General features: G+C 37.9%; 1 long non-coding RNA gene across 1 annotated transcript; it reads left to right on the plus strand.

The window, feature by feature from the left end:
* The first annotated feature begins 2,060 nt into the window (after positions 1-2,060).
* On the plus strand, positions 2,061-5,584 carry LOC149106194 (uncharacterized). The gene is made up of 2 exons (XR_016209712.1): positions 2,061-2,248; positions 4,940-5,584. It is a non-coding gene; the product is annotated as an uncharacterized LOC149106194 (long non-coding RNA).
* Positions 5,585-9,097: the final 3,513 nt, after the last annotated feature.

Raw genomic sequence — 9,097 nt, forward strand, 5'->3', positions numbered from 1 at the left:
AAGGGAATTTACTGGCAACCGGCATGGGGAAACACCAGGGGTTGTGTATTGGGTTAGGTGTCAGAGTAACGTAAGGAGTCGGTCTAAGTTGGGTGTCAAGCAACGCTTAATTGAGTTCTAGGGGGAAGCAAGGGAATACACGGGGAACTCACAGGAAACACATTGAAGTGCAACAGGGATCGCCTCGCATAACTGACGGGCAACGAAGAGAAACATGATTGGCCCAGAGTTATGGTTTGAAAGTCAACAGTAAGGGCTAGGGGCATATGGGTAATGAGTCGGAAAACGCGAGTGCACGCTCGACAGAATGGACAGGCAACATAGGGAACGCACGTTGAACGCATGGAGAAGGTACTACCTGCTGACCTCTGTTTGACAGGTCTTCAAATTTCAACCAATCAGCGCGCGACTCGCAAACAGCTTTGGGGGTCCATTCGAGGGCGTTTCGCGAAACGAAATACACATGGCGTTTGAATGTTGGTGGCTTTATGCGTGTTTAGCTTAGCATTTATTTTATTTCGTTTGTTGAGAATATTGGGATACTCCAGGCCGGTTTAAGACATCAGATTTATAAAGTTAAACGTGTTATTTATGCTGATATGGCAGCGGATAGGAAGGACATGAGTAGGGAACGCATGGAACAATTATGCAAGAGCAAACTCGAGGTAGAACTAACAGGAAAGTAGGAAAGAAAGCACGGGAAACGCATGGGGAAAACAGGGGGTTCTGTGTCTGCCCTGGGTTGGGGGTAAGCAGAGCATTAAGAATCAGCAAAAGTTTAGTGTTAATTTTACGGTTACGTTAGGGGAAACGAGGGTACATACGGGGAATTCACATGGAACTCGCGGGAAACACACTATGGAACGCCTGGCATAATGGACCGGGAAGTACACGGGAAACATGAACACTGGGAACCCACGGGAACCCTCGGGAACCCACGAGGAATGAAATAGACTAGAGTTTAGTAGTAAAGATAACTTTATTTAAGAACGGTCAAATTACTTCAGTCATACATATATATTGAGTACTTATCACTAACTGGCTATCTAACTACTGACTATCACACGTAAACACTGTACAAACTACTACTATGAAAGAGTAAAACAAAATAATAAGACGTTGCTTTGGAGGATTCGATGCATGAATTCAATAAAAAAAAAATGGAGGAGCGAACCCGGAAAGCATGGGGAATACTCGGGGTTGTGTGTCGACTAAGGATTGTTGTCAGCTAAATTTGGGTGGTGGCAGAAGTTAGATGTTAGTCAAGGGTTATTTTTAAGGTTAGGGCTGTTTAAGATACTCTTATGGTGTTAAGGTTTGGTTGGTTTAAGACAGTAGAGTAATGAGGAAACGCTTGGATGTCGCTCGGAGAATAGAATGGAACGCACAGAGACATGTCTAACTGGTGAAACGTGGACGAACGTGGTAAAAGTATATAAATATATCAGGTCCAATACCCCTAGCAGGGGCGGATCCAGGATTTTTCTTAGAAGGGGGTGCAGCACTAAGGAATTGCGTAACTGACTGGTGAGGTAAACAAATAATAATTTTAAAAGCGAATGTGAAGAGGAAGGCTTCATCTCAGGGGGGGGGGGGGTGCGCACCCCCTGCACTCTCCCCCTAGATCCGCCCCTGCCTAGGGGGGTTATAGCTAAAAGTGAAGTGAAGTATTAAAAGTATTAACAACTTTTAAAGACAACTTGTACTCGTAAATTAACGCATCCTGTTAAACAAAATTTTCAAAAGCAGTGCTGTCGCTAGCGACACCCCACCCCACTCCCTGTGCAAACACTTCAACCCACGTCCATCCTCAGTTGAAAGTTGAAGCAGTACAGCATAAATTTAGAACATCAAGAGAACAGACTTGTTAAGAAATACTGATATTGCAGCCTTTTAAGCCCTCTCAAGCGCTGAACGATCGTTAGATCTATCAAAGACGCCGCACTAGACACTCTTGGCGCGCCAAGAGTGATGGGTGGATCACAAAAGGAACAATGGAATTTAAAATTGCAAATTATGGGTACTAATTTATTCATGATGGTCTCAAACCTCATCTGCTTTACTCAGGCAGACACGCGGTCAAGTTGATTTGTTGGAACAAATTTCAACGTCTTTGGTCCTGTTTCAGAAACTTTCTTCCCTCCAAACACAGGGACTAAATGGGCAATAGAAAATTGTAACGAGAGTCATTCCATCTTAACGGCCTGGGCGAGGAAAAAGAGAGGATTTTTCATACAACTTGCACAAGGTAAGCGAGCGACTTGCTGTCGTTTCTTGTAGTGCTTGTACAAACGCTTGCATCCTACACAATTTGCTATATCTCTCCAGTGAAAGGAATACTATGGCCGACTTACTCAGAGTGTATTCGAATTTAATCTTTCCTTCCTGTAGTTTGTAACCTAAAAGCTGCGAGGAGTAAATTTTCCAGCTTAATCTACCATAATTATCATATTTGATTGTCCCTGAACACTTAGTTTTGTATTTATAAACTATATCGATTCATTAAGAAATTTTGTTTAATGTTTGGGTAAACTATTCATTTATGATTTACGTCTACTTCTTGAGGAAAAAAGCTATTGCTCGACGTATTTTACTACGAGTGCAGCCTTTCGTGTTTTCCCTCACGTCGCGCATGTGACTCGCGCGTGTTCACGTAACTAACTTTCTAATTAACAGTCTGTAGCCAGGTTATAAGTTTTCTTTTTTTTTTTTTAATCGTTTAAACTGAACACACGTATGGCCCTGGGCTGGAAGGACAAGGTACAAGCGCCGATCTTGACATTACTAGTGAGTTTTTAATATCTTTTCGTTATGGGAACCATCATTTGTTGCTGCTCGGTGTATTCATGGCAGATTGCCTAAGCTCTTTGTAGAACGACAAATTTTCCGCGCTTTTTTAAAGTGCAAACATTTATAGAATTCTACAGCTGGCTAGATGACAAGTGGCTTCGAATCTACACGTCTGCTACACGGAACAGCCTTAGTTACTGGGCACTATGTTATCTAACCTTTTAAGGTATTTTTCTGGGAGATTAAAACAAAGGCCAAAGCTAGTCAAGTAAATTAATGTGCAATGTATTAAATCAAACACGAAAGACCGTGCTTGATCACCTTCCAAACACCGAGAGGAGAGTTGAAATACGACGCGAAGCTTCGAGGTGTTGTGAATGCGGTCAAACACTGTATTGAGTGTTTGATACATCCTCTCAGTAAAAACTAAAACTAAGAAGGAAACGGAGAAATAAAATCGTAAAAACAATGCTGATCAAGATTAGATCTCCAAACACCGCCACGGTCATGACTTTCTTTGTTTAAACTTGATGAAGTACGGATAAGTTTGGGACGAACTTAGAAAGCCGACTAGTCGGGCAACCAAAGAATTCAATAAAAATTCGTCTAGTATATTTAAGATTGCAACCGCGGGAGTGGAAGAAGTTTCATTTAAGCGCCATGATTAGAACTAAATTGACCCTGGGTTTTAAAGTTTAAGATCAACCTTGTTCTCCAAGGGTGATCAACGTTTAAATTCTCCCTCCGCTTTTAATAGATTGTGAAAGAGGCAAGTGACGAGAATTCAGAAAATCATCCACTTGATATACCAATACACTCTAAGAAATAACTTCTAAAAAAATGTGTGGCATTCAGTAAGGAGAAGAACTATTTTGAACAAAGGAGTGGTTTACATAACTACAGGACGTTCAATCTCTCAAAAGGCAACTAAATACACTTGAAACAAGAAGCTCCAAGAGCTTACAACTGGGCCTGGAAGTTAAAATACTCAAATCCGCTTGTTACGAACGGAGAGCCTAACGCAGCACAGTGAAATCTTCGTACAAAATAGTAACCGAGGCTTGCTTGAGTTAATTTTCCTTGTCTTCCAGCCCAGTAATTATTTGTTGTATTTCAAACATGTAAGCTTAAAGAAAGCTGTATAAAGACAATTCCTTTGCTATTTTCGCGTTAACACGACCAGTAGTGATTGGTCAGTAATTTCACCGATAGGAACCGAGGTAATAAAAATGACACAGGTGAACATATCAATTTTGACGTCATTGGTTGCATTTTACCGCATTAAAATACGACTTAACGCAGAGAAGATACAAATTAATTTAAAAAACTTTAGAGTATGTGCAACTAAGTAAATGGTGAAATTTATGGTTCTTTGGGTGTAATATTCAAGGGGAAATTAGATTTCAAAAACTGCAAAATTGCTTGGTGGCGAAAGCGCTAATGAACTGATAAATTCTTTGTAAAATTTAGATTTTTTAAACCAACGTCGTACAAAAACTATTCAATACATCGGACTCAGATTCTTTTGGAGAGTCAATCGTGCTATCTCCTTCAATGTTCAGAACTAAATTTTTGTTCAGTGGCTTGACCAAAAATCTAATCGTGTATGCTAAAGAAGCAAGTGTCGTAAACAAGAACAATTCCCTGACTCGTCACTCGACTGAATTATTTCGTTTCGACTCAACAAAATGAACGATGCGGGTTGTTGAGAAACGTTTTGTAGCCGGTTTAAAATGCGTTTATCTTGCTATGTTTTCTATTTTAGTGTAGTTTAGATTTTGCGTAAATTTTTCTTTGGTACTGGATCGGATTCGTCCTTTATTTGATGTGTGGTAAACTGGCACCCACGTTTTCTCACTGTCCTTTGGTATTATGAGATTAAAACTGAAAGCAAATATAAAAGGCACTAGGCTAATGACATTGATTACTTTTAATATACCAGGATCTTCTATATCGCGTTATTTTATTTTGCCGCAAAAAGCTGTAAATTGTTTGAGTTATATACATGTATGCAAACGTTCAAAGTAAGAAGTGTAAGAAGTGTAACATAATGTTTGTTATATCGGAACGCCATATTTGACCCGTTAAGTATTATTATCTTTAATCACGTCGCTGTTTGTAACATGCTATTTTTATCTCTTTTTTTCAGGGTGAAGGACGTTTATGGTACTATTAAAACCGCTACTGAAGACTGATGCTCCACGCTGAAGAAGCAAGCTAACATTATCGAATTTGTCGTTGCTTGATCTGCGGATATTCTTTAATAAAGAACAAGATAGTACCTTAGGCATTTATTGACATTAAGAAATGCAAATTACGATGTTTTTGGCTGTAAGAACTCCGAAATTTCAGGACGGTTCACTGAAGGTATAAGAAACAATTCAGTCTTTTGATGAAAAAGAAATCCTACTACAAAACTGGTTTGATATTTAGTTAATCTTTGAGCGGGAAAATACTGTGCGCTTCTAAACGGTACCTGGAAACGTTTCAAAAATAAACTAAGTCTTTTGGCGGGAAAAATCTGTGCAGTTTGCGGTCAGGTTTTGCCCAGCAAAAGCCAGCCTTTATTTTGGCTTGTTTACTAGACCCTTTTTAAAAGTGCAGAAAGTTTTCCCGCGTCGGCAACCCAACATAGTCAAAAAATAGTAAAAGAGATAGCCTACATTTCGACTAGTTTCCAGGCCCCTTTAAACGCGCGCATTTTTTTAATAAGTGACACAAGACTCGGTTGTTGATTACAATATTGTTTCTTTATTCAGTGCAGTAAAGCATTAAATTGATAACTGATTTACAAGTGGTGATCTTTATTGAGTATTTATTGCATGAAAACTGTTCAACTAACTACTAAGGTCTATAGATACAGAGCAATTTTACGAGTCGTGAAATTTCTCTGTATCTATCGATCATAGTAATTAATTCTAACAGTTCACAATTAACAACTAAGTCTAAAAAATATCTGAGCAAAAATTACAACATTCAAGGGAAATAAAATACAATTTTTCCAACACTTCTCTACAAACTCGAAACTGGTATTACAGATTCATGCAAGACTTCATCCTGTTTTAACTAGCAAACTGTTTACTAAGTACGAAAACGTGATGAAAAACGATGCCGGGAAATTAAAGTAACTGGCTGTTTGTCCTTTCTGTAAAGTTCTAGCAACTAAACAGGTCAGACTTAAAAGTAATTTCTTGTCAACTTGATAAGATTTCCAAGTTTTCAATGTGTTTGATTCAAAATAAGCGCGGACCCATGTGAAGAAACCACACGAAAATAATACTAGAGTAAAAACAAACGAAAATATAATTTGGCCAGAAATTTATTGTTGGCTTCAGGAATAATCCTGTTAGTTTGCTAAATAAATTCTACAATGCTAGTATTTTATGATTGCTTCTAAATATTTCAAGAATTCTTTCACTGCGTTATTTGCTGCCAAATCTAAAAGTTCCAAAGAACAGCGAGATTTTTTGAAGCATTTAAAAATATTTGCGCCGTAAAATGCAGGACGAAACGAGTTTTGAAAACTTAGATAAGGCTGCATTGCTGACAATAAATTTTGGTCCCAGGTCGAAAAAAGTAGGACGAGATTTTAAAAAAACTTTCACAATCCATAGCCTGGTAAAATGCAGGACCAAATTACTTAGACGATTTACATAAAGTTGCATGGCCGACAACGAAACTGGGTCTCTGGAGAGAAAAATACGGCGAGATCTTTTGGAAATATGAACAATTAATTGCGCCGTAAGATAAAGACGAAATTATGTTTTTCAAGGAATTAAAATTAAACTTAGTTACATGGCCGACAATAATTTAGAATTTATTATTACGGCCGATAATAATTTAGAACTCTGGAAGAAAATAGTACGGCAAGACCTTTTAGACTTGGAAATATTCATAGTTATTGCGTCGTAAAGTAATGGATGAAATCCTTTAATCAAATTGCATTTGACCGAGAACAAATTGAAGTCTTGCTTACAAAACATGGGTCCGCATGCTCCTAAGTTTGAAATCTTAATTCTCCTTACTGAATACGATACATTTCCTTCGATGTTAGTTATGAGAATATGATCATAGATCAAGACAATATTCTCTAATGTAAGTCTCGTCTCGTCACTGAATTAGTAAAACAAAATTTGATGTCCTGATTGTTCTTCGAAATAAGACTTAACATTGTTTCGGAATAGTTGTTGTTCTTTACCTAACGAACCATACGTAGCCATGTGTTGATTTAGACTCCTCTACTTGTCCTATGGCATCTGAGGTCCACCAGAATCCATAAGGGCATAGCATCCATCAGAATTTGTTCTGTGTCCTGCGGCAATGTTGATGAAGGAGTCACTCTGTAAAAAATTAAACCCGTTCATGTCAGCAATGTAATGCTTTTAACTCGGTCGTATTTAACAAGAACTACACTGAACAATTTCTACAAACAATTGCATAAAGGTGCAAACACGCACACTCGCCAAAAACATGCAAGTACACGTAGCAGCGGCAAACATCTGAATTGTTCGCTTGAAAAAAAGGAATGGATTCTTAGCTGCCGCTTTAATGTAATACTCATTTTTTATGAAATAGATGGCCGGAAAAAACAGAGTCTGGAAAATTAACTATTTTTTAGAGTCCAAATTCTGTGCCAAAACTCGTATTATATCCCGACCTACTGAAAAATAAAATAATGTTGTTGGAACCTCTAATTTACATCAGAATAAAGTCAATAACTTGTTGAAGGTCATTCAAGGTCACCCAACTTTGCAGCGGCGCTTATGGGCATTTCATCCGCATTTTTTTGGGCAGAGGCTTAGAAGAAATCTAAAATCGAAACATATCATCTCTAGACAGCTTGAAATAATGAGAATCTGGCTCAAATCTTCTAATTTCAAGCTCTTTACCAATTGCAAAAGCAAGTGGTAATTTACATCATAATGTCAAATCAGTATGGCGGCCAGCATGGATAAATGTCACAGAAGGTCATTCAAGGTCATCCATATTGAATACGATCATATAAAGGCTCGGTCCAAATAAACGTTAAGGTAGCAAAGTACCTTTTGTCAACTCGAAAGGATTTTATTTATCACTGCATGGGTTTGATTTTGAGCTACTGGTCACATTTTGCAGGTTCAACAAAATTGTTAAGCTAAGTCGCGTATTAGTGCTTTCCACTTAATTTTTTTCGTGAACCTCTCGACTTTTGGAAAGCTCTCGATAACTCGCTCTTGCAATTTGGTTGGATAATAAATTCTAGAGGATTTGCCAAAAGAAGCAATCGTTCCCCTGACCGTACCTGTATTTGATTCCCTCAGCAGAATTGAAATACATTACTTGCAAAACACTTGCAAAACACAGTAATTTTGGACAAAAGAAGTGTCCGAAAATAAAACCGTACGAAATTTTTAAGCGTCCGAAATATTTACAGTACAGTATGAAACTTTAAGCAGCTCCAAAGCTCCTAGTTTCCTTTATGGAGCGAACTCTAGTTAAGACACTGCTTGACATACGTATAATGGCTTGATATGGCGGGTCTAAAACACAGGTCACGGGTCATTGTTTTACCAATACTGGCTTGATAGAGTTCATGTTATTTTCTCGTCGGTGTATCTGTAAAACCTTGAGGGCGCAGCAAAACTATCATTTTGACAGATGTTGTTCAAGTCTCATTCGTATTTTGTAGGCATGAATTTACCCGCTTAACTATGTTTCAGTAAAGTGTTCGAAATCTTTATAATTTGTCCAAAATTTGTCCGAAAAAAGTGTCCGAAAATTAAACGTGCGAAAGTTTAACGTCCGAATTTTTTTGCAATTAATGTAGGAACTAATAAAGAACTATAAACTCACCATTGTTGAACGACCTGAGCAGGACATTTTCCGATGAACGACCTCGATTTGTCATTGCAGCAATTCCGGTCTACAAAGAGGGTAAGAAAACAACGCGGTAAGTGTTAAGGGTCTTGAACAACAACAACAACAACAACAAAAACAATGCTCTTAATAATCAAGAGAAATTGCTTCTCAGGCTGGAACTGTTGAATACGTGAAAAAAGCAGTTTCTGTGATGACAAATTTTGTAGTGATTTAGCTTTTAGGATCCAAGAATGAAAAACATTTCAAAATTAACCCTGAAAATATAGAGATTGAATAAAGAAATTGAGCGGCTACAAAATTTGATCCCGATGTATCAAAACTAATGTAAATAAGTGAGAGAAATCGAAATTATGACTTTAAAGGACTGAAAACATTACATCTCGGTTATGTTTTGGTTTTACCAAGGCATTCAACTTTCCACTCTTCGTAATCTCTTTATAACATAACG

The sequence above is a fragment of the Orbicella faveolata genome, unplaced genomic scaffold (assembly GCF_042242905.1).
Source record: "Orbicella faveolata isolate gen_17 unplaced genomic scaffold, um_ofav_v1 contig_3, whole genome shotgun sequence".
NCBI lineage: Eukaryota > Metazoa > Cnidaria > Anthozoa > Scleractinia > Merulinidae > Orbicella > Orbicella faveolata.